The 27777-nt window shown below is 46.3% G+C and overlaps 1 protein-coding gene across 7 annotated transcripts in view; it reads right to left on the bottom strand.

Annotated features, from left to right (window-relative positions):
* DNMT3A (DNA methyltransferase 3 alpha) overlaps nt 1–27777 on the bottom strand; it is a 1939932-nt gene that overhangs the window by 1862842 nt on the left and 49313 nt on the right. For 3 of the 7 annotated variants that reach the window (XM_085613211.1, XM_085613216.1, XM_085613220.1), the window contains exon 2: nt 4038–4187. The exons of 2 other annotated variants lie outside the window; for them this stretch is intronic. The gene's annotated coding sequence lies outside the window, so the exon portion shown is untranslated. Of the gene's footprint in view, nt 1–4037; nt 4188–18261; nt 18327–27777 lie in introns of all 7 variants that reach the window. 2 more of the 7 variants (XM_085613212.1, XM_085613217.1) reach the window with 1 other exon arrangement.

The raw sequence follows: 27777 nt of genomic DNA, 5'->3' as shown, positions 1-27777 counted from the left end.
AATAGTACTCTCTGCAACATCGCAAATGGGGGAAACGCACAAGTTCTCTTACCTCTCCAGACCTGGACGCGCACACGCCTCTGGATCCGGCATCCAACTGTAACGCATTGCTAACTGACAGGTCAATCTGCTTGCGAATAAATATACTTCTAAAGGTCGCCATTACTCGTTTATTCTGCAAAAACTCTGCGAATCAACTGCCAGTCGCTGTAATCTCTCAAATGCCTTGAATTCCAATCCACGGACAAAGTCATCTCTCCTGGCAAGTATTCTGCTCTCACAGTTAGCTTGTGTTCCAAGCAAAATTCGCCAAACTCCTTTGCCAACTCAGCCAATCCACGAGATCTGCTCCCTCCTTAACCTGTTGATGAACGCAACCGCAGACACATTGTACATTTTCATCAATACTGTCTGTCCTTTCAAGTCAGTTTTGAAACTCTTCAACTCCTACAACCCTGCAGTTAATTCTAGGCAATGTATATGCTTTGATCTCTTGTCCTGTGTTCACAATCACCCAGTCTCTAGAGCTCCTAAACGTGCTCTCCATCCTCTCAGGCTTGCATCTGTCTCCAATACAAAATTTGGCATGCAACCAAAAACATCTCGTCCATTCCAAGCCTTCATGTTGTGCAACCACCAGAATAACTCCTCTTTCGCCATTCTTATCTTGTCTCCATACCCAACACCTTTCCTCTGAGCCTCTCCTTTCAACCTCTGCAAAGCTCGATAATGTACAGGTCCTGGAAAGATTGCCTGGACGGAGGAAGATAACAATTCTTTCACTCGAGCCAGGTGTCTTAAAGATAAAAACTCCCTTTTCATAAACAGAGTAATTTCCTTCCTGATCATCCTCACCTTACTCTATTAAAGCTGAAGAATCAACTTCTATGTGTCCACTGAGAAACCTAAGAACTTCAATCCTCGTATTGACTCCAATAAGGATATTGGCTGTTTATTATGAAACCTAAAGACCCCAACATGCCTATCACATCCTTCAAGTCTTTCTTCAATTTGACCATGTTCTGAGACATTATCAAAGTGTTGTCCAAACACACAATCATACTCCTCTGTGTCAAAAATAAGCCATCACTCCCCTCATGACCATTGTAAAGCACCAAGGTGCTGAAGAAAAACCAAAAGGAAGGCACTGAAATTGGTAAAAGTGACCCGCCCATCGGAATTGTAAATATCTCTGACTCCCTATGTCCATAGGGATAGTAAAGTATGCATCCTTCAAATCTAGCTTTACCAGACAATCGTTCTCCATCAACAAGTCCCTCAGGCAATGGGTTACCTCGATTTTGGAGCGCCTGTTTACCAAATATTTTTTTTGCTCCCTGAGATTTATCACTGGTCTCCATACCTTGAATTTCTTTTTGACTAAAAATATAGTGCTTACCAATCACTTTTCGGTTTCCTCTTGGCATATCTCTGCAACTTTTTGCAACATAGACTATTTCCGCGTCCACTATTTTCTTTAATCGCTCGTACACTGCCAACTCGCTTGGTTCTTACCCTGGACGAGGACTACTTATGAACTCTGTACCATAACCCTGTACTGTTTCTAAAATTCAAGGATCCTGGGTTAAATTCTCCCATTCTTTTATGAACTCTCTTAAATGACCCCCTACTTTTCCTTGGAAAGAACCAGAAATAATCTCCATACTCACCTTGATTTCCGGAATGTTGACCTCTTGCATGAAAAAAACCTTCTATTTCCTGATCTTCCTGCTCTTTCACGACTTGGATCGAAGGTAATGGAGCCCTGAAATCCTCTTCCTCTTAATTGTGTGTAATATTGGGACCTCTGCATGTCCCGGCTAACAGTGGGTCCTCTTCTACTAGTCCTTCCAAAAACTCCACTACCAAACACCTTCCGCATATTAGTCTGCACCTTTTCATTAAAATCGCCTTTCTCCTTTCTGACAGCAGACCTGTGTTAGCATTCCCTAATATCACCACTGCTCTCTGGCTCCAACCCCTGAGCAGCACTACATCAAGTGGTGTCTAATTTATATGGGCCTCCTCCACCATATCCATAATTCTCGCTATTGGACCCATCACATCCAGCACTTTATCCTGGCATATTTTAAGAGACAGTTCTTGTACCTTTCTTGGGTTGAGACCCAGTCTGAACAGGAAACTAATTTACTCTTGTTCCAAAGTTCAGCATCATACACACTTTCTCCTCAATGACCATCCTAGAGCATTCTGCCCTTAAGACCCATCTCACCTCTCTGTCCAAAGGTTTACGTATCCACTCTTATTTATTTACCACATGTTCCATTGGCCACCAATACCTACTTCTTAGGTGTTTTATGTTAAAAGGAGGAAACATCTCAGCTAGAGGATCCCTTAACAGCTCTGCCGAAGAGACTTCCTCAAAACTTTCAAATTCATTATCCAACTCCTTGCTCTGCAAATCATATATATACTCATCTCATTCTTTTTCATTTCCTGGTCTTCGGCTCTCAATTACCCTACTGTTTCCATAATTTTGTGTGTAGCGAAGGGCACCTCTCCTTTGTGTGCTGCTTTGGAAACCCAATATTTGTGTGCCGTTAAAGACACCTCTTTTCCTGATGGAATTCAGACCATCCTTTTTTTAGACAACTAAATGTCTTCGACGTGTTTGGTCTTTCTCAACCTCTTTCCTCCTATTCCTGCCAAATCATCCTCCTCTTCAGGCACGGAAAAATATTCCTCACCCGATTCCCATGCTTTTCTTCTTTTGTTTCCCAGGATGCTAGCTACAGTATCCTGTATTTTATTTTCTATTTCTTGCTGTATAGTTTTCCTAACCAAGTCCTCATCCAATTTACTAGCCACCTGTCCTACACTGCTACCTTGCTCTGGCTCCATTTCCAAATAACACTCTGTAGTTATAGATATTAGCCACCAAACTTCCTCAACAAAAACCTTCCAAAATCACACATTATACCCTTTATATACCTTTTTCTCACAGCATATAAAAAACTTCTTTCCTCAAGGCTGTCCGATCGTCATAAAAAATACTTGAATGTTTCTTTCCTAACTGTCATAAACAGCGCGACTCCGCGCTGCCATCTTTTAATTGAATCAAATTCATTTGGGCCCAATTCAATATGGCGCTCAAATCTCGCAAGAATTTCTTACACGTCTCGCCATACAAAATACCAAGAACTTCCAGTGCTCAAGGACTATGGAAGTTAAAGAAGTTCTCTACCACAAGGTGCACGGAGCTAAAGATCCAGAAGAACTCCCGCTGATCGGTAAGCGCATCACACTTGCTCATGCTCAGGTCTGGTAAAACTGAAACGGAGGCCTATACCGTGTCACCAAACATCCCAAACCTTACACTTCCAACATTAGTCCTAATGGCAGTGCTACTACTACTCTTAAACCCTATGCTCTACAAACTATTACCTAATTAAATTTGCCTCAGTAAATTAGAAGCGTTCCTTTTATTTAACGGGTAAAATTTCAACAGTTAGCAATATAAATCTATACTAAACACAATATAAAACTAGCAAAACAAACCTTCAAACATTATATATTGTAAAAACAAAAAACTGTCATTCCCCAACATTTTACAAATCTTAAAGGTACATATCTGTTTCAGAACAGCATTTAAAAAGAAGAAGTGTGTTCGAAGCAAGGATTATTTATGGACTGTGGAGTTCTAAGTCTAGATTGTTTATGTTGAACGTTCTCTAAAGGTGCTACAGTTGAGTGGCATTAAAAGATGTATGCGTAATGGTAGCCTCCGGTTTTAAAAAGAAATTCTGTAACCTTGACTTGATTACATTGACATCCCATTGATAAATCATTTTGGCTTAAATTGTCCTTTGGGAAAATTTACGTTGGATGGAAAAGGTCCAAGAGGTTTACTATGAAAAGTTACAACAAAGGCAGTAAGCCAGACCAATTTATGATGAAATGTGATTGTTTAAGTGAAGCTGAAGATTTACAATGTGATAATCATTCTTAGGTCTTTTCAGTGGAGTTTTTCATTTTTTGGCAAATGCAATTTTGCGTGTGTAATGTTAGTACTGTACCTTATGGTTGCCAGTGTGAAATGCAGAAGGCCCCAGGTCTTTATGGTGACTCGCAAATGATGAAGGTTATAGGCTTGGGAATTAACGTAGGCAGCAGTAAATTAGATGTTTCTTGTGATGGTCTTCCACTTGTTGCTAATCTCAAGTCATCTGTGTGATCAACAAAGACAAAGGAATGTCTCAGGAGTAGTATTTCTACAATAATGTATTTATTCCACAGAGAAACTCAGGCCACCTTTACATCAAATATCTTCCCACCAACTGCTGGAACCTCTCCCTCTATTCAAACCACAAACATTCCAGGATAGAATGAAAAGAAGGAAAGATGCAATACAGTTTCACGGCATGTCCTGCACACATATACCACACAGAGTTTATGTATGATAGCCTAGTGAGTGCCTATCCGAATTGCCAACTGAGGCATTTCACCTATAAGCCAGACTTATAGGCATTTCAAATGCTAGTTATCCTCCTGAAAGTCTTTTTGAGATAGTGGGTATCAGATGGTCCAGATTCGAAAATTATAAGATTTACAGGGAGAAATTTAACACCCTGGCGTATATGTGGGTGTGCTAAATTATATGTTAAGATATTCATGTATTTTAATCATCTCTCATAAAGAGGTTAAATATGATAACACTACTGTATAAGGATAGTTTTGCAGACAATTATGTAATTTGTTCTTGTTAATTTACGTAAATAAAGTATATAGTACTTTAAGACTATGTATATGGATGGATTGTGCAGTACCTGTTTAAGAATTGATTTGATAAATCAACATAGATAAAGGAAAATACCTACGATAATGCAATGTGATGGCCTTTTAGAGTAAATAATGAATATAAGTGGTTTATGAAGTGGAAACATTTCTTTGTGTTCCAAAACTAGCAATGATAGCTGTCATAAAAGCAGGAACAGTGTTTGCAACTGAAGCAATGACCATAGCTGCCACCAGGTTACCAACCTTTGCGGACGAATGGCATTTATTAAAGTAGTCGCCACAGTACCAACAACAGGCTCCACAAAAGGGATAACCACAACCACCACAGCAACAGCAGATGTAAGCATGAAAGCCATTGAACAGTGACAACAGCTTCGACCACAGCAGGGACCACAGTAGAGACTAAAGGTGCCCCCACTGCAGGCACAACAGCAGCAACTACAGCTGTAAACATATCAAAGACTACAGCTCATCACTGCAGCCACCAAAGGAGGAAGCACAGTAGAAACAACAGCTGTTACAAGAGCAGCAATCACAGCTGCTGCAACAGCAGAGACCACAGCAGCAATTGTAATAGCTACCATGGCAGCAACATCAGCCGCTGCCAGGAAGGAAAGACCAACAGCGGAAATCAAAATTGAGAAGAAGAAAACATTAGGTGGCACCAAAGAATTTACCTTCGAAAACACATTTTAAATTGATTTCACAATGGAAAATAGTTTTCCCACAATCTAAAATAATGGTCCTCCCCAATATTCATCAAATTTTGGAATACAAATAAAGTTATTTCCTTATCTCTAAATGTTTTTGGGGGAGGGAGGGCGGGTGCGGGCAAGCAACAACATGGGGGAGGGAGGGCGGAGAAGTACACAAGAGAGACAGGTGAAAAAGACACATTCTGGTAGAGTGCTTAAACAGTAGAAGGACACAAGTAATGTGTTCATGCTCCAGGCGAGGGACAAACATGGGAAGGGGAAGGAAGCCTACAGCAGCTGATCAATAAGAAGCAAGCAAAGGAGAGTGACAATGAAGCCAACCAAAGGTAAGCAATGGGTGGTCTCTAAGCCCACTGATAGAATACAAAAGGTCTCAACGAGACAGTGCATCCACTGTCTGGGCGCGACCTAAAAAGTGAAACCCTATTGCTGCAACAAAAAAATAAAAACCACAGGGAGGGAGTAAAGTACGATGGTGATGGGCGGGGGAGGGGGCAAATGAGGCTTGGTATGAGACCTTGTCACTAAAGAGAAGCCGTCATTAGGGAACATTGCAAGCTGGTGGGTGTGAGAGGGGAAGAAAGTTGTTGAAACCTGGTCCTGGTAACACTAAAGAGAAGCTACCGAGTGGAGCAAGGGGAGATGGTGAAGGGATGACGGCGGCTGACTCGACCTGAAGGGAAGCACACACAGAAAAGGGGGTGTGTGGGAGGGAGGAACACACAAGGTAGGCGGTGGGAGTGTAATGACTATGAGCACACACAGAGAAGGGTATGTTGGAGGTACAAGACAGTGGCGGGCGAGAGGAAGGAGAACATGAAACACACATTGAAAGGATGGAGAAGTGGGACAAAATTGAGCCACACACAGAAAGCAGCCAGCAGCTACATACAGACAACTACAGATGTATGGTAGGCACTCATGCAGTTCAGTGCAAGCCTTCAATTATAGTTGTGTGGAGGCAGAAGCGTACACCCAAGCACCCAGTCGAATTAGGTGAAAGATTAATACTCTACTGGGACGAGCCGAGCTATGATTGACAAAGTCTCAAACCAATGGATGAAAAACGACAGGCAGAAAAAGGAATTTGGGTTAGAGGGAAGACGAAGATGTTACTTACCTTCGGTAACGAATTTTCTTGTAGATACAGTATCTGCCAGTGGATTCCTCAGCTTCTGAATATCCCCTGCGCCAGCATTCCGCTGAAACTTTTTTCCTAGCTCTCCTCGCCGACGAGGACGTCACAATGCTACAGCTCCGCTCGCGACTCAGCATTACATCACCGAAGCCATAAGAGGGCCTCGTCAGTGTGATGACGTCCGTTCCATCAATTTTTTCCATGCGTTCGAGGCGAACGGGTGGACCGACAACAGATTCAAAGTATACACAGTACACAATATTCATACAAATACACACAGTGCAAATTTAGAAAGGAAAACCAAAGAATAAAAGCATTTCCTATAAACCCACACAAAGGCAGATAGAGGAGAGAATGCAAAACAATGCCACTTTTAAGGCATACAAGGGTGGACATCGGGGAGGAGGGTGGGTCAGTGAGGAATCAACAGCCAGATACTGTATCCACCAGAAAAAGCGTTACCGAAGGTAAGGAACATGTTCTTCTGATGGATACATCTGCCTGTGGATTCCTCACCTTTTGAATAGAATCCCACAGCGGTCCCACTCTCGGAGGAGGGTGTCCACCCTACTATACCAAAAAATCCTGCATGACAGAGTGCGCAAAGTGTCCCTCCCCCCTAATTTCGGAATCCAAGCAACAATGCTTTGCGAAAATGTGGAGGGAGGCCCAAGTTGCAGCCTTACAAATGTCCACTACAGGTACACCTCTGGCTAAAGCAGAAGTGGATGACTTGGCTTTGGTAGAATGAGCTCTAATACCTTCAGGAGACTCCTTACCAGCCAGGGCGTAGCAGATCTTGATGCACAAGATGATCCATCTGGCAAGAGTGCGCTTGTGCACAGCCTTGCCCTTCATGCATCCAATGAAGCCCACAAAGAGCTCATCGTCCAATCGCAAGCCTTTAGTCCTATCCAAATAAAAGCTAACCGCTCTTTTAGGATCCAGGCGGTGAAATCTCTACTCCTCCTTGGAAGGGTGAGGGGGAGGATAGAATACAGGAAGAGTAATGGGCTGCCCTAGATGGAATGAGTAACCACCTTAGGCAGAAAAGCAGCCCTGGTCCTGAGAACTTTCCTTTCAGCATGAATGGTCAAAAACGGGGGTTTTGAACTTAAAGCCTGAAGCTCACTTACCCTCCTGGCTGAGGTGATAGCTACAAGAAAGACCATTTTGAAAGACAGGAGTCTCAAAGGACAACTATGTAAAGGTTCAAACGGAGAACCCATCAAGAAAGTCAGAACAAGATTCAAATCCCATTGAGGCATAAAGGGAGTAGGTGGAAACCTATTGGTAAGACCCTTACTAAACAATGGGAGATTTAAACACAGACGGCTGATCCAGCAAACAAAGAAACGCCAATTAGGCCGACAAATAGCCCTTAACAGTGGCCACAGCACAACCCTGCTGGGCCAAGAACAGCGAAAACTGAATAATATCTGACAAGCGGGCCTTCAAAGGATCAATGGACTTCTCTCCACACCATTTGACAAACCTAGACCACCTGGAGGAGTAAATAGATTTAGTGGAGTGTCACCTGGACGATAAAAAACCATCCACCACATCCGGCGGGAGAGAAAAAGAACTCAGGTTGCCCCGTTCAATCTCCAGGCATGAAGTCGCAAGCTCTGGAGGTGGGGGTGTAAAACCTGCTTCTGCGACTGAGAGAGGAGGTCCACCCTCAGAGGGAGATGGAGTGAAGGGTGCGAGGAGAGGTGAAGTAGATCTGTGTACCACACCCTTTTTGGCCAATTCGGGACAAACAAAATAACTTGGGCCCGGTCTTGGCAAATCTTCCTCAGAACTCGAGGAATCAAGGGTATGGGGGAAAACACGTAAAGGAGCTGTGAACTCCAATCCAACTGAAACGCATTCTCCCGCGCCCCCTGCATCAGATACTGGAGACTGCAGAACAACGGGCAGTGCGCATTCTTGTGTGTGGCAAACAGGTCCACCCAAGGAGTTGCCCACATCTGGAAGATGTGATGAACAACCTCAGGATGAAGACTCCACTCATGATCAGCCGAATAATGCCGACAGACTGTCCGCAAGCACATTTAGCACCCCTGCCAGATGATTTGCTACCACACAAATCTTGTAGTCCTGGGTCCAGGACCAGAGTCGTAGAGCCTCTCTGCAGAGACGATACAACCCTACTCCTCCCTGCTTGTTGATGTACCACATCTCAGTAGTGTTGTCCGTCAGGAGCTGAATCGACAGCCCGCGAAGGGAGGGAAGAAGGGCCTTGAGTGCCAAACGTACCACCCGCAATTCTAAAAGATTGATATGAAGCAATCTTTCCTCTGGAGACCAAAGACCCTTTGAACTCCAGGTCCCCCAGATGAGCACCCCACCCTAGGGTGGAGGCATCCGTTATCACCGTGGCCACCAACGGAGGAAGATGAAATGGCTTTCCTTGTGACAGATTACCTTCCACGCTCCACCAAGTCAGGTCAGCAGCAGTTTCTCTGGAGATCCTGACCGTCTCCCTGGGATCCCCGTTGTGTTGAAACCACTGCCTGCGGAGGCACCACTGGAGTGCCCTCATGTGCCAGCATGCATGGTTGACCAACAGAATGCAGGAGGCGAACAGACTGAGCAGGCGAAGGACCTTCAAGACTGGAACAACCGCTCCATTGTGAAACAAAGGGATCATTTCCTGAATGTCGAGAATCCTTTGTGGCGGTGGAAAAGCCCGACACACAGTAGTATCCAGTACCGCCCCTATTAACAGGTTGCGCTGAGAGGGCACCAGGTGAGATTTGGGCACATTTATTGAAAAACCCAAGTTGAACAACAGCTGAGCTGTTACTCGCAGATGATGAAGCACCATCTCTGGAGACTCCGCTTTGAGCAGCCAGTCGTCCAGATAGGGGAAAACTGGAATCCCCAACCTCCTGAGATGAGCTGCCACCACTGCCATCACCTTTGTGAAGAGTCGAGGTGCAGTAGTAAGACCAAATGGAAGGACCTAAAGCTGGTAGTACTGCGACCCCCCCCCCATGAAACGGAGATACTTTCTGTGCGACTTCAGGATGGGGATGTGAAAATACGCATCTTGCAAATCGATCGACACCATCCAGTCCTCTTGCAGCAGCGCCTGTAGAACCTGAGCAAGGGTCAGCATCTTGAATTTCTCCTGCTTGAGGTAAAAATTCAAGACCCTGAGGTCCAGGATCGGACGCAACCTGCCATCCTTTTTGGGAATCAGGAAATACCGGGAGTAGCATGCCTGACCTCTATCCTTCTCTGGGATTACCTCTATCGCACCTTTTTGCAATAAGGAAAGGACCTCCTTCTGGAGAAGGGAGTAAATGATGCTCCGAACAGAATCCTTGGGTAAGGAGGAGGCGTACCCATTCTCTAGAAGATTCAAAACCCAAAGGTCCGTAGTGACCGATTTCCAATCCTGTAGGAAATGAGACACCCGACCCCCCACAAGACCCACATGCTCCAGGATGGGGGATCTAGGGCTGCTTTCCTGCATTACCAGGGGGAGCAGGGGAGGTAGAGGAGGAGGAGGAGAGTTGACAGGTCGATCCACGCTGGCAACCCCTGTTTCTCCCTCTGTAGGCTTTGTAAAGAGGGTTTTGTTGCCGAGGCTGTCACAGGCTACAAAAGGAAGACCTTCTAAATCCTCTATACTTTCTATAACCAAACCCCCTTGACTGAGTTTGCAACCTTAAGGACTTTGCCGTGGCCTTGCTGTCCTTGAATCTCTGAAGCGCAGAATCAGCCTTCTCTCTGAACAGTTTTGATCCATCAAACGGTAGATCAAGGAGGGTAGCCTGCACATCTGGAGAAAACCCAGAGGATCTGAGCCAAGCCGGTCTCCTGGTAACTATGGAAGAGCTCATTACCCTGGCCACCAAATCAGCTGTGTCCAGACCAGACTGAATAAATTGACGAGGCACAGCCTGTGCGTCCTTCAGAACCTCCATAAAATTACCACGTTCCTCCTCAGGCAGTTTGGGTGCTAATTGTTTAGCAGAATCCATCAGGGCGTGTATATATCTCCCCAGCAAACAGATAGCATTGGTAGACTTTAACGCCACGCTAGAGGAAGAAAAGACTTTCTTGGCCGATTGCTCCAATTTTTTAGAGTCCCTGTCAGCAGGAGCCTGAGGAAATGCGCCTGTAGACTGTTTAGCACAGGACGCCTGCACCACTAAGCTTTCAGGGGACGGATGAGCCGAAAGGAAGGCAGGGTCTCCTGAAGCAGATCTGCATCTCCTTGCCACCGACCTCGAAACAGCAGGAGCAGATAGAGGTTTACGCCAAACTTCAATGATAAGCTCAGTTAAAGCCTCATTAAACGGCAACAGCGGTTCAATTATTGAAGATGAGGGATGTAAAACCTCTGTGAGTAAATTTTGTTTGTACTCCGCTGTAGGTAACTGCAAGTCCAAAAGCTCTGCAGCCTTTCTAATGAGTGTATGATAGGGAGCCACCTCTTGAGATGGTGATGCTATTGAGGAAGAAAGCTCCCGCTCCGGGGAGGTGTTCAGGCCACCAGCCTCCTGAAGACCCTCGAATTAGTCAACAGACTCCTCGATTTCGCCTTCTTCAACCACCTCTCTTCGAAACTGCTCTTCCTCCAACAATCTCTGAGCCTCTCTTCTTGAACGCAACTTCGGTTGTGGCGTCGGCGGCACCACACGCGGTGCTGACAGCTCCAGAGCCAGCATCGATAGAGGGTCCGATGCAGGAATCGGCGCCGTACGAAGTCGAGAGGAAGGGCCCCCAGATGGCGCCGGGGACTGAGTATACGGCGTCGAAACCCTCGGTGCCGGAAACTGCCAAGACGGCGCCGTTAGCATGAAAGGCACGAAGGGTCTCTGGGCATATTGTTGAGGCACGCCCAAATTGAAGGCAAGCGGACCCATGGTACCCGAAGGCGATCCGGAGGGGGAGGCCGACTTGGCAAACACGCCATACATAGCATTTAAGAAATGCAATGGATCCGACCCCGGTCCAGGAAATGGAGCGTATGGTGCAGTCAGGATCCACACGAGGTACAGCCGGCGCCGGAACAGCCGGACACACGGGCAGAGCCACAGGCACAGTCTCATGCACAGGAGAAGGTTCGTCCTGAGCCAGCAAGCCCTCCGTAGCCAGAGAGGGCCCCTCGGCGTCGGTATCCGCGCCGGGGTACCTTTAGGTGAAGGAGAATGAATCGGAGTCGCCTGAGGAGATGGCGAAGGCAATGGAGACACAAAGTCCTTTTCACAACGTCGAGGTGCGGGAGAAGGTGACCTCGAAGCCTTTCCCTTCGACGAACGACGCAGAGAGCCATGGCTCCTCTTCTTTTTATGTTTCCTCAACCTTGAAGCGTGTGAGGTCGAAGACTTCGACATCGATTTGGACCTTTTCCAACCCCTCTTCTCCTTCCTTACTTTCGCCATAAAGAGCTTGGCCTCACGCTCTTTCAAGGCCTTCTGGTTCATCTTGCGACAGCATGAGCAGCCCTCCACATCGTGGTCCGATGACAAACACCACAAACAGTCCTCATGGGGGTCAGTGATGGACATATGACTCCACACTCTACAGGGCTTGAATCCAGACTTTCTTGCTATCGTCATTGTGCAGCTACAGTTAAACCTGAAGAAATTACAAAGTAATTTGAAAACAGTATGGAGAGTCCCAGAAAACCGTTGCGCATCGATGGCGTGGAAAAAAAGGGAACTGACGTCATCACGCCAACGAGGCCCTCTTATGGCTCCGGTGACGTCATGCGGAGTCGCGAGCGAAGCCGTGGCATTGCGACGTCCTCTTCGGCGAAGAGAGCTAGGAAAAAAGTTTCCGAAGAATGTTGGCGCAGGAGACATTCAAAAGGTGAGGAATCCACAGGCAGATGTATCCATCAGAATCAAAGCCCACTGTAAGTAGGTTTATGAAAATTGCTCTGTTTAGTAGCTGCACTGGCAACCCAGATCTAAGAGCGGGCGAGTGGAACGCCAGAGATAGACCAACCAATCACATGCAAATGAGCTTTACTTATGCTACTTCGGGAACAGTCCTCATGAACTTCCAAGTCATATCCCCTCTGAACAGGAACACAAGCAGCCCCAACTGGTTTTGGTCTTGTTGGGCCTTATCATGAGTTAGAGAAAAACAAACAAGAATTGGCAAAGCCTGTAGGTAGGTCTTTAATATGCTTACGCATATGAACAAAGTCATGATTAGGCGCAGATTCTTTGTGCCTTCTCCCTGTGTTCTAGCTTGCCCCCACCCCCCCCAAAGATTATGGCGCCCGGCAGCAGGTTACACAAATACACTGTGCACATCCGTGTTTGCATGCGTAAGTACATTAAACCCCTACCCATTCGCTTAGCCAATGCTCATTATGTATGGCCTACAACTCATCTGCTGATGCTATAAAGGTAGTTTACTTTGGGGGGGGGAGAACAATTTGGTTGTATTATTTAGGTTTAAAAAATGCTAAACCTCACTGATGGGGGCGGCTGGGGAAGAGAAACCTCAATGCATACGGGAACCTCTTCAGACAAAAAAGGGTATTTAAATTACCGAACTTCGGATCACCTACACCTACATGGCTAAAAGGTACTGCTCATTTTATTTATTTATTTATTTGAAAGGTTTTATATAGCGCTGGCTAGGCCCGGGGGTATCAGAGCGCTTTACATGAGAAAAAGGAGTCAAGAAAAGCAGTTGTTCAAGGTAAAAACAGAAAAAGCAAGTACATCTCTCAATAAATTAACAAAAAGGGGGCAAAAAGTACTTTACATGAGAAGAAGCAATCAAGGGGAGCAATTTTTCAGGGTAAACCAAACAAGCAGGTACATCTCACATTAAGTTAAGGGGGCAAAAGTCTGGATGATTAGCGGGTAAAAAACATCTAAATAATATAAATGGGTGAGCAACTTAGGGCAGAGAAGAGAGTATCAGCAGGGAAGAATGAGAGGTAGCGGGGGTAATGGTAGAAGAAGGGGGGTGGGGGGCCCATGAGATGGTAAGGTCAGAGTAGACAGGATGAGATGTAAAAAGGGAGAGCGAAGTGAGAGCCAGGGGAAGCAGAAAGAACACCGATGCAAGGAAAACACTCATCACGGGTACTAAGTGATTTCTGGTGATTTAACATCATTCCCGAGAAATACATTTTAAGTTACGTCCAAAATGTTACTAGCTCCGTTTCTAAACCCGAATACAAATCGGTGAGCTGCCGGGAGGGAAAAAAAGGGACGAGGGAATGACATCGGGCGTTTATTCTGCAAGTCCCGAGTGTTCCCGCTTTATGAGCGCATCGCACCACTCACGGGAAACGTGCTCGGAGCACGAGCGGCAGTCCACCAGGCACATGAAACAGCCAGTTTCTATTTCTGGCCAGGGGTGAACTGAGGACGGCGGCTCTGAGTTGAAGCGTGCTTGCCAAATGTATGGAAGACGACCTGTGGAAAATAAAATTAGCACGGGTCTTGGCTCCAAGGAGGGGGAAGATACGTTAGTGGCTGGCAAATTAGCCGAGCTGGGTGTGCCTTATTCTTTAAACAAAAGGGGCCTGACGAAAGACGTCTGAGAAGAGCAGAGGGAAGGAAGACATGCTTTCTCAGAAACGGAGGCTGGCAGCAGATGAAAGCTTTCAGGATCGACTAAGACGGTCCATTTCGTGTCTGCTATTTACTTACGGGCTCCACGTGATCTCCAGATTTACCTTTGTTTACTTAGTGCTACCCCTTTCCCGGCGTCCTTCGCGGGCCCTTTCGCTTTCATGTAATGTGTATTATCCTTCACTGCTGGGAGTTTGCATTATCAATGTATTCCCAGGTCTGTGTGAGAGAGTATTTTCTAGCCTTCTTGCAGCACACCTGAATTCGCACACTACTATGACCTTCCTAGCCTAGCTCTTCCACATCCTAGAACCTCACTTGGTTTCCCAATACTAAACAAGCATTTGCAATGCAATCGGTCTCGCATTTACGCGAGTTTAAGCTATTGGCATTGTAAATAACAATGCCTTTTATTTATGTTTTAAAAACGAAAACAAAAATAAAAGGCATGTTATTTGAAATGTCAATAGCTCAACCTCGCATAAATTCGAGACCTATTGCATTGCAAATGCTTGTTTAGGTGTGAGCTTTTGGACAGTTGCCCACTTCTGTGAGAACAGCCTGCGGGCACCAAGGGACGACAGTGTAGGATTTCTCTTACAGGCTGAGAGCAAGCCCAGCGCTTTCTGAAAGGAATGTTTTTTGACACTATGCCCTACCTGTCAGGATAATCTTTTGGTGATGCGCCATTCCTGGCTTCTGGGCACTGCTACATTATTTAAGCAATATTATGTGACTATGAGGTGCAGACACCATGGACGTCCTGACGCCCAGGGATCTCTTTCCAACACAAAGTTTTTTTGTTGTTGTTTGTTATTTTACATTATGAACATTCTGACACTAGTCACTTTGGGTCTGCTTGGCATTATGGGATAAAGAAAGGTGTGCGTTTTCTGGCAGTGTGAGACTCAAACGCTTGCTGGCAGCAAGGACTGGCCGAGAGAAGGGGCTTTATTGACAGTATGCGCTTTCTGTGACTGAGGGCATACCTCCTTAGAGTATGGCTTCCTGGCACTATGGACTTTCCAAGAGTAGAGGTTTTCTGGAAGTAAAGACTTTTGCCAGTAAGGACTTTATGGATGACTCCCCAGAAATACAGGCGTCCTCTCCTTATGGGACTTCCGGCAGTCAGGGTTTTTGGAACAACAGAGCTTTTCTTTTTTGCCCGCATTCTCTGAGCTCTTGAGTTGCCCTTGAATCGCTGCGTCTAATTGTTGGCAGAAATGGATTACACACACCTGTGACTTTCCTAATTTGTCTGAGCACAAGGAGGGCCCGACATCAATAAGACACTAAGCAAAGAAGACTTGGAGGTCAGAGGCGAGGCAGGCGGCCTACATTCCCTCATCTTTCCAATGTGCCTTTCATCTACGGAGGTCCGCGTACATCCCAGGCCTTCCTGGGGAGCGCTGGAGGGATTCTAAAACCAAGCGCGACCACGCGGCCATGAAAGGAAAGTGCGGTATGCAGCCGCTGTGAAAGGAAAGTGCAGTATGCTGCTGGCACCCGGCCGCGCTGCTTCTCGCTCCCGAGCTCCCTAGACCAGGGGAGAGAGAAGGCGGGACATGCAACCGCCTTTGTCCAATTGCGTGCTGCCTTTCTTAGAAAGAAGCACACAAAGGCCAATAGCGGGTGATGAAAATCAAAAGCACACGCACGAGCGTATGGTCCGAATTTAAAGTCCTAACTAGAAGCCTCGCAGAGCAGCGCATGCGTGCTGGCTCAGGCGAGACCTTAAAAGCAAACAAAACGCACAAAAATACTAACCTTCCATCATAGCTTCTACCACGTTCCCAATATCCTACGGCCCAGATGCTTCAAGAGAACAACCAATAGGGCTTCATCATTGCTAACACTCAAGCTAAACTCAGTGATATGCCCTAGGGCCCTTTAGTCTCCATAAACTCTGGGCTGTCATCACCAAGATACACACAAAGCCACCCAACCCAAAGACATTGGCTCCTGACATCGACCTTTCAACAACTACAAGCAGCTGCGGAGTCACTCTGGTAAACAAACTCCTAGCCTTCCCCTTCAACCACATTATAGAGAACCCCATATCTAATTTTTGTAAATCTTGTAACTGCTCGAAATAAAAAGAGTGATAAGGAGTACTGAGGTAGATTACCACAAGCCCAAAACATCAAGTCTACAACGTTATCCAACCCAGGTCCCTTGTACTTAATAGGCTCAATGGAGGACGGTTTTAGGTTTTTGTGTTACTTCCGTCTACAATTAATCTACAACTATCAACCTGATTAAAAGCCTCGGCTTGCCAATGAGTAAAAGAAAAATCATGCCCCAGACTCTACCAGGAACTCAAATTTCTCTTGGCCTTAAGCCAAAGTTTATCCTTATGTAGATGGACAAGTAAAACTTATAAACCTGGCCACTATTAACAGAGAGAAGTTAAACTCTAAAGTCAAGATACAAATCATTGCTATAGACAGTTGCTATAGCTCATCATGGTAACATATTATAGATTACAGACAAGGCCACCGCAGAAGAAAATGCACCATTACTTGTGAAAGGATGGGCAATTGGAAAAGTAACGCCGGTCCCAATATTTTTTTTAATGTATTTGTAGAACTTGTATAGTAGCACAGTCCTGACATTATAGGAAGCAAAACACTTCACCATAAAGAGTATAATATCGGGTACAGTTAACAGCAGGCATTATCTGAGGAATAACACATTGTAACAGGGAAAAAAGAAAGTGGAATTAATAGCTATAATGAAAGATCCAGTCTGAAACATTTAACTTATGCCCCTTCTCAATGCCTGGAGGTTCAGGTTTAGCCCGATATGTTCCAGTATGGTTAGATATAAAATCCCTCAATTATTTGTTCTTTACAAGAGCAAGATCCTTCGTTTCCTTTCAAAATAATGCAGTTTTTTGACAGAAAACGTAAAGATTTTTTCAACCATGCTCTCTGGTCAAAGCCAAGAGGACATAGAAATGTGAGAAAAATGAGAGTAATTTGTCTTGCTCTGCAAGCTTTCTTGCTACCTAATCATTGTTCACCACTAAGGATTCACACAGACTTCCAGACCTCCATTATCCGAATTGAAGACGAAAGGAAGCACGAGGTTTCCTCTCCTCATCGAAGCACAAAAGTACTGTTACTGGCCAATTCAACACAACATTTCCATATCCATGAAATACCTATTGGACCTAGTGAACAATCAAATGAATACCTTCTGCAGAGCAAGCCATGTGCCATGGATCTGAACTAGATATCAGCAACTTCAATGAACCTTCAGCAAGTGGAGAAATGCATCACATTACCCGGCAACCCTGCCTCCCACTACCAAAGTATCTTTTTATTGAGAAAGAAGAAATGCTAAAGTTTTACCTGCCAGGTCTGGCAAATGGTGACCCAGGGAAGTATTCAATGACATGATCTTGAATCTTTGCTTGTCCTACACGAAAGCCTCAGCCTTGTACACAGATCTCTAGGCTTTATCCACCAACAATTTATTCCAGTTCAGAGTCGTCCTCCTCTACTGAAGCAAGAGGATTGCTGTGTACTTAACCATGAACCAGTAACCTGAACTATCAGGGTCTGACATCTTTGATCTTCCTAAAGGTACATAAAGATCTTGGCAACTTCTACCAGAAAAACAATCAATGAAGTAAAGAGATTCTGTGACCTGCACAGGAGCTGCATCTACCATCATCCTAACCCCATCAATTGTTGCTCTATCTTTTGTTTTTGGTAAACAGAGTCATCAAGTACTCCAAGTATAAGTCAACGCCTTATCACGATACAGTTCAAGCAAGACTCATCTGTTCTCTCAAATACATCACCAAGGAATTTAGGCAAGGCTTCTTTTGCTCTATTCCCAAAGTAGCAAGATAAACACCTTCCTTGGAGCTTAATGCATTCCCATTGAACTATGGACTCACAGCAAGTAAAATGTCACATCAAAGTCTGCCTTTTCGTTCCCCAATGTAGTTTTTGTTTTGAAATCAGAGCCTTTTCAGCCTGTGAATCCTAAATTAAGTTCTTGAATGACAGTCATTCTGTGAACCAGTCCCAAATGCATTCAGATTTTTTTAGTTTAAACATATTTTTACCTTAACCTGTGGTTCTCTCCACATTCTTTCCTTCTTCCTATCCAAGTGAACGTTCTCTGCTTTTACTGGATTTGCGGGACAGAAAGAGAGGACTTAAGTTTAATCACAACAGAAACATAATGTTGAATCAATTGTTTGACTCTTTATCATTCCACCAAAACAAAGGACATTTGAAAACGGGATGGCTGCTAGCTTGAATAATAGCATTTGTAGCTTTCTGTCCTAACAAAGTAGGCTAACTACTGACATAAAGAGCTTCAACAAAAGCCACCATCGGGATGGCAGCTATTGTGGCACTCTTTGAGAGTGTGTCTCTCTTCTCTTAATCTGTAGAGCAGCAATGTGGAAAACGTTGCACTCCTTCATAAAGTACACTCCTTCATAAAGTACAGCCGCTTGGCTTTGGAACACAGGCAGAGTGGGACAGGCAGCAAGTACCAAGCAACTTTATTAAATACGCAACTTCCATCAGTTGATTATCTACTGGTTCCTAGTCTTAAATTCAAGCATGCAGTCATAAAAGAGCCAATGCAGGATAAGACAAAAAAGTTGTTACCTGCAACAAAAGTTCTCTAGACTTCCTATATTTCATAGATACATTAACAGTCCCCTTCCACAAAGAGGCTGTGGTTTTAGATTTGCACTCTTCTGGTTCAATAATTAGAAGGAAAAGGCCTCCTCACTCAAGTAAGAGCGACATCTACGCCTTCCCAACCAACTGGCTGCCTGCCTGACAGACCCAAACCACTACATAGACAGACAACAACTAATTAAACAATGAGGTTATCACATCAAGGTATTTGCTTTTCTATTAATATTACATAATATCTCAAGCATTTAAAAACAACGCCTCATTTGATAAGCTGTTTATTGAAGGCTCTTCCTGTTGCAAAACTGTGTTTACTTGAGGCTAAGTGACTTGCAAGGTACATGCATTTGGGATGTAGCTTGGACCTTTGGACAGTCCACACACAGTCTGTGAGAGGTGCATTTAAAAGACAAGTCCTGTTCTCAACATTTAAGTCCATTGGCTATGTGCCCCTGAAGCACATGTACACTGTATGTGAAACCTAGATGAAAATCTTGACAAAGCACCCATATGTAAAACCTCCTCCTGTTTATCTTCGTAGCTATATTTTTTTGCTGTACCTCACGTTGCTGTGGCATCAAAAGCTTTGCACCCTCTCTTTTGTCGCATAATGCAGGCAGAGGAAAGACCTGAAGATTAAAATAAAGCATCACAGACATTGCCCGCCCCAGGTGAGAATGGGGGACAGAACAGAGTGCTCACAAGCAAGATGGCAAGCTCTTCTGATCCTCTAGAGTAGATGCTCTCAACCCTGTACTGAGGCCACTAACATGGGGCCAGTAACCTCGAGGAGACAATAGGGAGTAGTGTACATCGCTGCCCTCCAGTGAGGGTTCATGTTGAGCCTTAAGTTAAGGCCACCATAGACTTCAGAACATGCGTTTTTATGTGGAATGTTTGTGAGAGTTTTCAGATCAAAAAGCAAGCACGTAACTTCCAAAGAACCTAAGGATATGTTGATGTGATTTGCGAGGGAGCCAATGACCTGCACAATTTCTAGATCAACTATGCTGGGGAATAAATACTGCAGCTCCATTTCTAAAGAGGTTTGGTAGCACCAAGAGCCCCTGGAATAACAAACACGACCTGCAGTGCCACAGTGCACCTGCTTCGACTGATGCTGCTGTGGGCTGTACCTCGGTTGATCTGCCATTTTGAATACACCACTTAGAAGAGGTTGCGCCCGGACGGCACTGACCTGAGAAGCTCAGGCAGAATACTGCAGAGTGTCGGTCCTAGAGGGCAGCAGCACAGAGGCCAGTCGGCCCAGCTGGGGCTGGAGGCAAATCATTAGCAACCGGCATAAACCAATTCTGGGCCCAAACGAAGAGTGACAGGAATCCAAAAATGAGGATGGCACCTATAATGAAAAGGGAGCACTAGAAAGGGTACAAAGGTGTCTCCGCAGCCGTTGGACTGCAGCTATGCAAGTGAAGGCAGGACGCAAATGGAGCTCAAGCCAAAATATGGTGGCTGAAATATGGAGACTTCAGCCACCAGTGAGAATCCTAGCAACCGCCTGATAAGAGCACAGACCTTCGTGTTCAAGGCTACCCTACTGATAGTGGGGCTCACTAAACATCATGCCGTACCTGCAGTGTTATACGACACCCTGGACCATTCCAGGTATCTAGAAGGTGGCCATTTTGCAGAAGGCCCTTTGGCCCAGTACAAGGACTCATCCATCAAAGCAAGGTCTTCCTGTCAGACCAATGCCCAGCACCAGTCAAGACAAAGCCAGCCATCTAGAACATGGCCTGCTGATTAACATAACAAGGCTTTCCTGCTAGAGCTAGGCACACTGCCCATCAAGAGAAGACCTACCTACTAGAATAACAACTATCCAAAACATAACAAGATCTTCTTCACTAAGCAAGGCCCCTCTTCACCCAGCAACCTGCTTAATGCAGGTAGGATAAGAAATCCCACTACTCAGTCAATCCCAACATTCTGTACCATGTCAGAATTCATTTTGTGCTATCTACAACATGACATCCTGATTTACTTCTCCATCCCATCCATACTGCCATCACTATGGCCTTCTGCGAGTTCTCCTTCCTCTCAAAACACATCTCTAAAACTGGAGTCAATTCCTTTAAAATCACATATCCTCCAAATTTAGCGAAATATGCCATGAAAAATTAAAAACATATGATTCTATTGGAATATCTACAAACACGGATTGCTGACCAGTATCTCTGTGCTCAGAAAGGATTGCTCAAAACCAATCTACTTTTTACTGACCACACGGACCGGTTGCACAACATATTACACAAAATCCTAAATATCTCCTCAACAAAGGTCATCTCCTATGGACGAAATGTGAAGAATTTACATTTCAATGGCTATCTTTCTATATCTATTTTCAATAACTGAAATGTTCTAATCCAACCATGTAGATCTAGTCTCGCTAGATTGCCTTTTTCAAACTCTATACCTTAACTCTCCCTCCCTTATACTGCAACCTCTGATCTCCCAGCTCCTAACCAGCCCAACCCCGATACGACCCTTACCGGCTATTTTGCTCTACGTGAATCAATCCTCTCTGCTCCCAATCCGCCTAGTTTTGACTTGACCCCCTTTAGTTCTTCACCACTTCAAAGATCTTTCTTTTTCCCTTCCAAACTACCCTCACACCTACCCAGCCAACGAACAGCTCTACCCCCTCATTGTCTGACTTACTCCGCTGAGCAACTGCTTTGCCTGACTCTCCCGCAACACTGCCCTAAACAACCATCCCACATCTCTCCCTGCTACCTTCCTCCTTTATAACACTCTCCGATCCAATCCCGGTCCCATCCCACCTCTCAGTCTTATTCACTTTTCGCCTCATCCTGATGTAGCTACCGGCCTCAATGCAATTAACCTCTCCTTTCTACTCACTGCTCTACCCTACAGCCTCTTGCGTACTTCCTACCTCTTTTGGCTGCTACCCCGCCCACTCCTTCTCCTATCAATGCACCCACATCGGCCTTCCTTCTCCCTTCGCAACCCTTACTCAACTTTCAACTGCTCACCCACTAACTTTGCTCCTCCCCTCACCTCTAGTACCAATGCAAGAACCACCTCAGCTAGCGCACTACAGCCATCCCTCTACTTCCATCTGATATACTAAGTTCCACCCTCCTTCTGCCACTCTGTGATGTCCAGCTGGACCTCCTACAAATAACCTTTCTTCTCAGATTTCAACCTAATCACAGACAACTCAGTTAAATATATCTCCTGAATTCACTGCCATGCTGATGAATCACTCCAAACTGCCTTCCACTACAGCTCTTCTACTCTCCTCACCCAAGGTTCTAGCCTCTCGGACTCTACGAAAATGGACACCCTGTAACAAATAGTTTCTCAACTCTCATCCTCATTATCCACACTCCCCAACCTAGTGTTCATTCCCTGAAGAACAAAAGATGTCAATCTACCTCGAAGCAACTGCAAACCTGGGTCAAAAAGAACAATTCCTGCTCTTGAAGATGATGATGATGATGATGATGATGATCTTAGTCAACTTATCAAGAGCTATGGGAACTTTAATGTAGCCAACAAACCTAGCAATAACTGACCAAGACACCTCTTCCATCCCAATCATCCAGAACAGCAAACCTCCTCCATCATACCCTCCAAACAGAAAGAAGGGTCTCACAAACCTCATTTGGGTTTCTACTGAATGCCCAAACTGTTCTGTTTTCATGACCAGTCACTCAACTCTGTGATACATAGTACCCAATTGTCTATCTGCAGTTGCACACTACCTGAAGATTTCAGATACCACTGTGAACCTCAACCCTGCTATCCTGGTCCTCATAGAAACTTGTCTGAATGTTGCTTCGAACAATGTCCAAGACCACCTTCTTACTCCACATTATTTTATTCTCGATGTGACTGTAAAATCAGCCAAGGTGGTGGCTTAGCAGTAGTTCATAGCAACATGCATAGCTGTAACTAACTTCCAACAGATAATTTATTTTCCTTCGAATGCCTCTCTCTTAAAAAGGTGCCCTCAAGACCTCCAGTCTTAGAATGAACATATATTACCCTCCAGGCGAAAACCACACGTTTGTCAAGGAATGCATTGAATTGACATCATCACAGAGGATACACTCAGATCCACTCATCTTCCTTGGAGACGTCAACCTAGATGGGGTTGAAGACAACAACAAACCTCTTAACCAGTTCTCTTCTTTTCTATAGGACAACTTCCTCCAACATGGTCAGAAACCAACACATTACTAAGGTTCTAATCTTGATCCCATATTTCCAAGGGCACACTGCTGACAGCTGAAACACCCATTTCTGAGGACTGGTCAGACACCTGCAAATGCCTTTGAGGCTATCAATTGCCCAATCAAAAACTTAGGTCCAATTCAAGAGAAAAACAATTATGGATCCGGTACACCAAAAACACCGACATCAACAACCAGTCTAAAAAGGCTCAGGGTATCCTTTCCACCCCTGATCCCGAGCAGGACATCAATTTCTCAACAAAAAAATACAACAAATACATGGGTAACCTAATTATGCTGCACTGAAATACAAAAGTAAACAACCTAAGCATTCTCTTCTATAAATGTGAAGAACTTGTGATCTCCTTTGGAGCGAAAGTAAGGTCTATTGGAACATTCACTTCTGACAAAATCCAGAGGATTGCACCCTGACCCGCAAAGCCCAGTGGTGCTGGTCACACTTTGACATAATCTCAGAGTCAATGGTACTTTAAACTATAACTAAGGCCAAACCTCCCAGTCACTTCTCTGATGCTTTACCTGGCTCAATGAGCAAGAAAAAGGCCAAGCAGCTGCTACCGTTCTTGATCTCCCTAGTGAACTCCTGCTGAAACAAGGCGATTTCCTCAAGAGAAAATTGTCCAAGTCCTCCCCATCCTGAAAAAGCGCAACGCCAAAAACAATAGCGTGAACAACTTGCGCTTGATTTCAGCACTTCCCTTCTGAGGAAAGTATTAGACATCTGCCTAGCATCACAGCTATAGCTCCACATCCAGTCCAATAACTTCCTCAATGTTTTCTAATCTGGCTTGAAGCAGGATTGTAACACTGATATTGCCTTCTGCAAATTGTCCATGGCTCTCTCTGCCTCCTAGACTCATGGAACGCATGTCTACTTGTGCTACCTGACTTTTCGGCTGCTTTTGATACAGTTAACCACCATGTTCTAGTCAGCATCCTGAAGGAACAGACCGGCATCCATGGGACAGTCCTAAAGTGGTTTGACTTCAGTTTGTCTAACTATTCACAAATAGTGAAAATAGGGAGCTCTGGCTTAGGCAAAACCAGCCTAACACAAGGGTTCTGACAGTGTTCTATCTTTTTCCCAACCCTGTTTAATCTACATCTTGAACATCTTTTTCTAAGCAAATTTTATTTATTTTAAAAACATTGGAACAATTCAGCCAATTTACAGAAATCACAAGTTTGAGTTCATTCGCACGTTCATTGCATCCCCCGCTCACTGTCCCCGTTAAAGTACATAGACAGACGTTAGGACCAGGTTAAGCAGGACCCTCCACATTCCCCAACCACTTTCCCCACACTCTGCTGTATTTCTTAATGCACCCCTTAGCTTTATAAAGGGCTATCTTTGGGTCGCGCACCAGTCCACCCCTCTTCGCCACCTTTCCAGGGTGGGTAGGTCAGGGCTTATCCAGGCCGCCGCAATGGCCCGCTTGGCCACCATCACAGCTGTATTAAAAAATAACTTATCATTCCTGGACCCATCCAGCCCATCAGTAATCTCCAGCAAGGAGTGACGTGGATCGTGAAGAACCTCCCATCCCAATACCTCCGTCAGCTCCACTTCAATGGCTCCCCAGAACTGGCCCAAGCAGGGACACAACCAGACCAAATGGAGGAAGTCAGCTGGGGCGTGGTTACATCTCGCACATGCCGCATCCGGACGCAAGCCCGCTCTATACAAGCGCAGGGGAGTGAGGTACGCAGCGTGTAAATAGTAGAGCTGAACCAACTTGAGTCTGGCGGAGACAGTGATTATTCTGGGGGCCATAAGGGCATCGCGCCAGTCCACCTCGTCAAGGGGGCCCACCCATTCCAACCATTGGTCCCTCAACTTGTGTAGAGATGCAGGAGTGTTATTGATGAGGGTGCGATAAATGCGGGACCCCCCCCTTACCCAAGTCTCCCAACATCGTTTGGGCCTCTATGGGGCTGTATTCGGGCAGCCTCGTATCATCCGCAATATGCATGTGGAAGGCATGTCTCAGTTGCAGATATTTATAAAACTGAGATGAATGGACGGTATAGCGATGTCGGAGCTCCTGGAAGGACATCATATGGCCCCTTACCCAGACGTCCCCGAGTTGGGCGATACCAATAAGGTCCCAGGTTCTGAACCCCCGCAATTCACTAACCTCCCGGAGTCACGCCCCATGCCAGAGGAGAGTACATTGGATTAGCTTCCCCTTACATCCGGTATGACAGGGCGCTGCCCGCCAGGCCAAGAACACGGAGCGCATCACGTTTGGCAGTCGGGTCGGAATGGGCCCCCCATACAGCATGGCCTGGATGTCCACAAACCCCAGTTCACTCAGTTCCAGCCTGTATGCTGGATCCGACCAGCCCCTATTGAACCAGTCGTGGATGACCAATAGACGCACCGCCAGGAAATACAAATACAGGTGCGTCATCCCCATGCCTCCATCGTAAGAGGGAATCTGACAAGTCGACAGAGCCACCCGGGCTCGCCCTCCACTCCAGAGAAACTTGGTGATTAGACTGTCCAGTTCCCTGAACCATGCCCTGGAAAAACAAAAGGACATAAAGGAACCTGGGGAGGATCATCATTTTACAGGGCCACCCTCCCCAGGGGGTTCAGAGGCAACATCTTGAAAAGGTTCACCTTGGCCTTCTTGACCAACGGGGTCACATTAAGGGACCAGCCCAGCTCGGGAAGAAGGCGACCCAGATATTTAAAAGACTGCCTCCGTAATGGTATGGCAGACTGCCAATCGAAACATTCTCTAGAGAAATGTAGGGGAACCAGTACTGACTTCCCGGGGTTTAGCCGCAGCCCGAGGCCTGCTCGAATGCTTGCAAAATCCAGAGGCAGTGTGGTCCGGAAGAGGCTGGGTCAGACAGGAAGACAAGGACGTCGTCCGCATACAATGCGATCTTGTCCGCGGCCGCATGGCGCCACTCCCCATCTATGTAGACGTTCCTCCACCCGCACCAGGGATGCCAAGGGCTCCTTCGCCAGGGCGAATAATAATGGGGAGAGGGGACATCCCTGCCTAGTGCCCCTAGCGATGGGGAAGGCCTCTGACAACACCCCATTGACCAGTACTCGTGCTCTTGGGTGAGCGTACAGGACCCGGACCGAACAGAAGTAGGGCCCAAACCCCATCTCAATCAGCACATACCGCAGGTACGTCCAGTCCACAGAGTCGAAGGCTTTCTCGAAGTCTATGGACAGGAGCGCCAAGTGTGGGGTAAGCAGATGCCGATGTGCCAGGGCCATCTGCAGCCGTCTAAGGCAGTGACGGGTCCCACGCTGAGGCATGAACCCGCATTGATATGGATGGACAAATAGGGCCAAATAGGGTTTCAGCCGTTGGACCAAGATGGCAGCATAAAGTTTAATTTCAGTATTAAGGAGGGAAATGGGGCAGTACTCTGCGCAGAGTCGGGAGGGAGGCTGGGATTTCAGGAGAACTACAATGGTGGCAATATCAGTTTCCGGTGGAAAGGCACCTCTTTCCACGGTTTCGTTAAACAAGCTGGCTAGATGGGGTGCCAAGGTGCCCCGATAGACTGCATAATATTCCTGTGGGAGGCCATCCGGACCCAGGGTTTTACCCAGAGAAACCAGGGTGATCGCCTCCTCAATTTCTTTCAGGGAGATGGCACGCTCCAGGTCCTTCCGAGCCGCTAGGTCCAGCACAGGGAGACGCACCCCCTCCCGGTCAAGGAGGGCTGCAACGGTCAGTTCAGGGGTGTGCGCTGTATACAGCCTCTGATAATATGCCGCGAATACACCATCGCCACGGGAGCACGCTGCACCGCTCCAGTCTCGTCCGCTACCTCTGGAATGATACGATTCGCCCTGGGGTATGTGGCCAACCTATGCAGGATCACACCATTCTTGTCCCCCAACCATAAACTCGCGCGACTGAGGACCTCCAGAGGAGCTTGGCAGCATCCAGAGAGAGCCGTTTTATCCCATCCCGGAGGAGTGCCAAGCGTTGGGCCTGGGCCGCGTCCTCCGTCGTGGATAGCAGTTGTTCCAGGCGAAGTGCTTGCGCTTCCTTGGAGGAAATCTCTTGCAGCTGCGACTGCCTCTGGACCCTACGCTGCCGTTTGGCGAAGCCCCATATGGTCGCCTTTCCTGCCTCCCATAGGGTACACCCAGGGAGGCTACTGAGGCTTTGTTGGTGACAAAGTACCGCGTGAGTTCCTTCCCCACCGCCTGCTTAAAATCTTTATCCTGAAGAAACCAGGCGTTCATCCTCCATGTTTGACGGGCAGCGAGCGGGGGGCCCCTGAGCTAAGGAGTGATCGGAAATTCCTCTAGGGAGGATGCGGACATCAACAATCAAGGAACAATCTGTTGTGGGGACAAAGATCGCATCTATGCGCGCCTGGGTGCAGTGAGCCGCGGAGGTGTGCGTAAATTGGATGCTGCGGGGATGCCATATGCACCAAGCGTCACAAAGCCCCAGGGACTCAGACCAGTTTTGCAGTTGTTTCGCACTTGTCTTCTGGGCAGCAGATAGCGACCCCGTTGTGTCAAGGGCCGGGGCTAAGACCGCATTGAGGTCTCCTGCAATGACCATGTTGCCGGCGGGCACGTTGTGTAGCAGGGCAGCGGTATGCGCAAGTGTGGGCGCAAGCATGGAGGGGTGGCACACACCGACATTAGCGTGAGGGGGAACCGGCCAACGATCCGCACACTGTCAC

This window comes from Triturus cristatus, chromosome 6, assembly GCF_964204655.1.
Source record: "Triturus cristatus chromosome 6, aTriCri1.1, whole genome shotgun sequence".
Classification (NCBI taxonomy): Eukaryota; Metazoa; Chordata; class Amphibia; order Caudata; family Salamandridae; genus Triturus; species Triturus cristatus.
The sequence above is the reverse complement of the archived record's forward strand: the minus strand, read 5'-3'. Positions and strand labels throughout refer to the sequence as shown.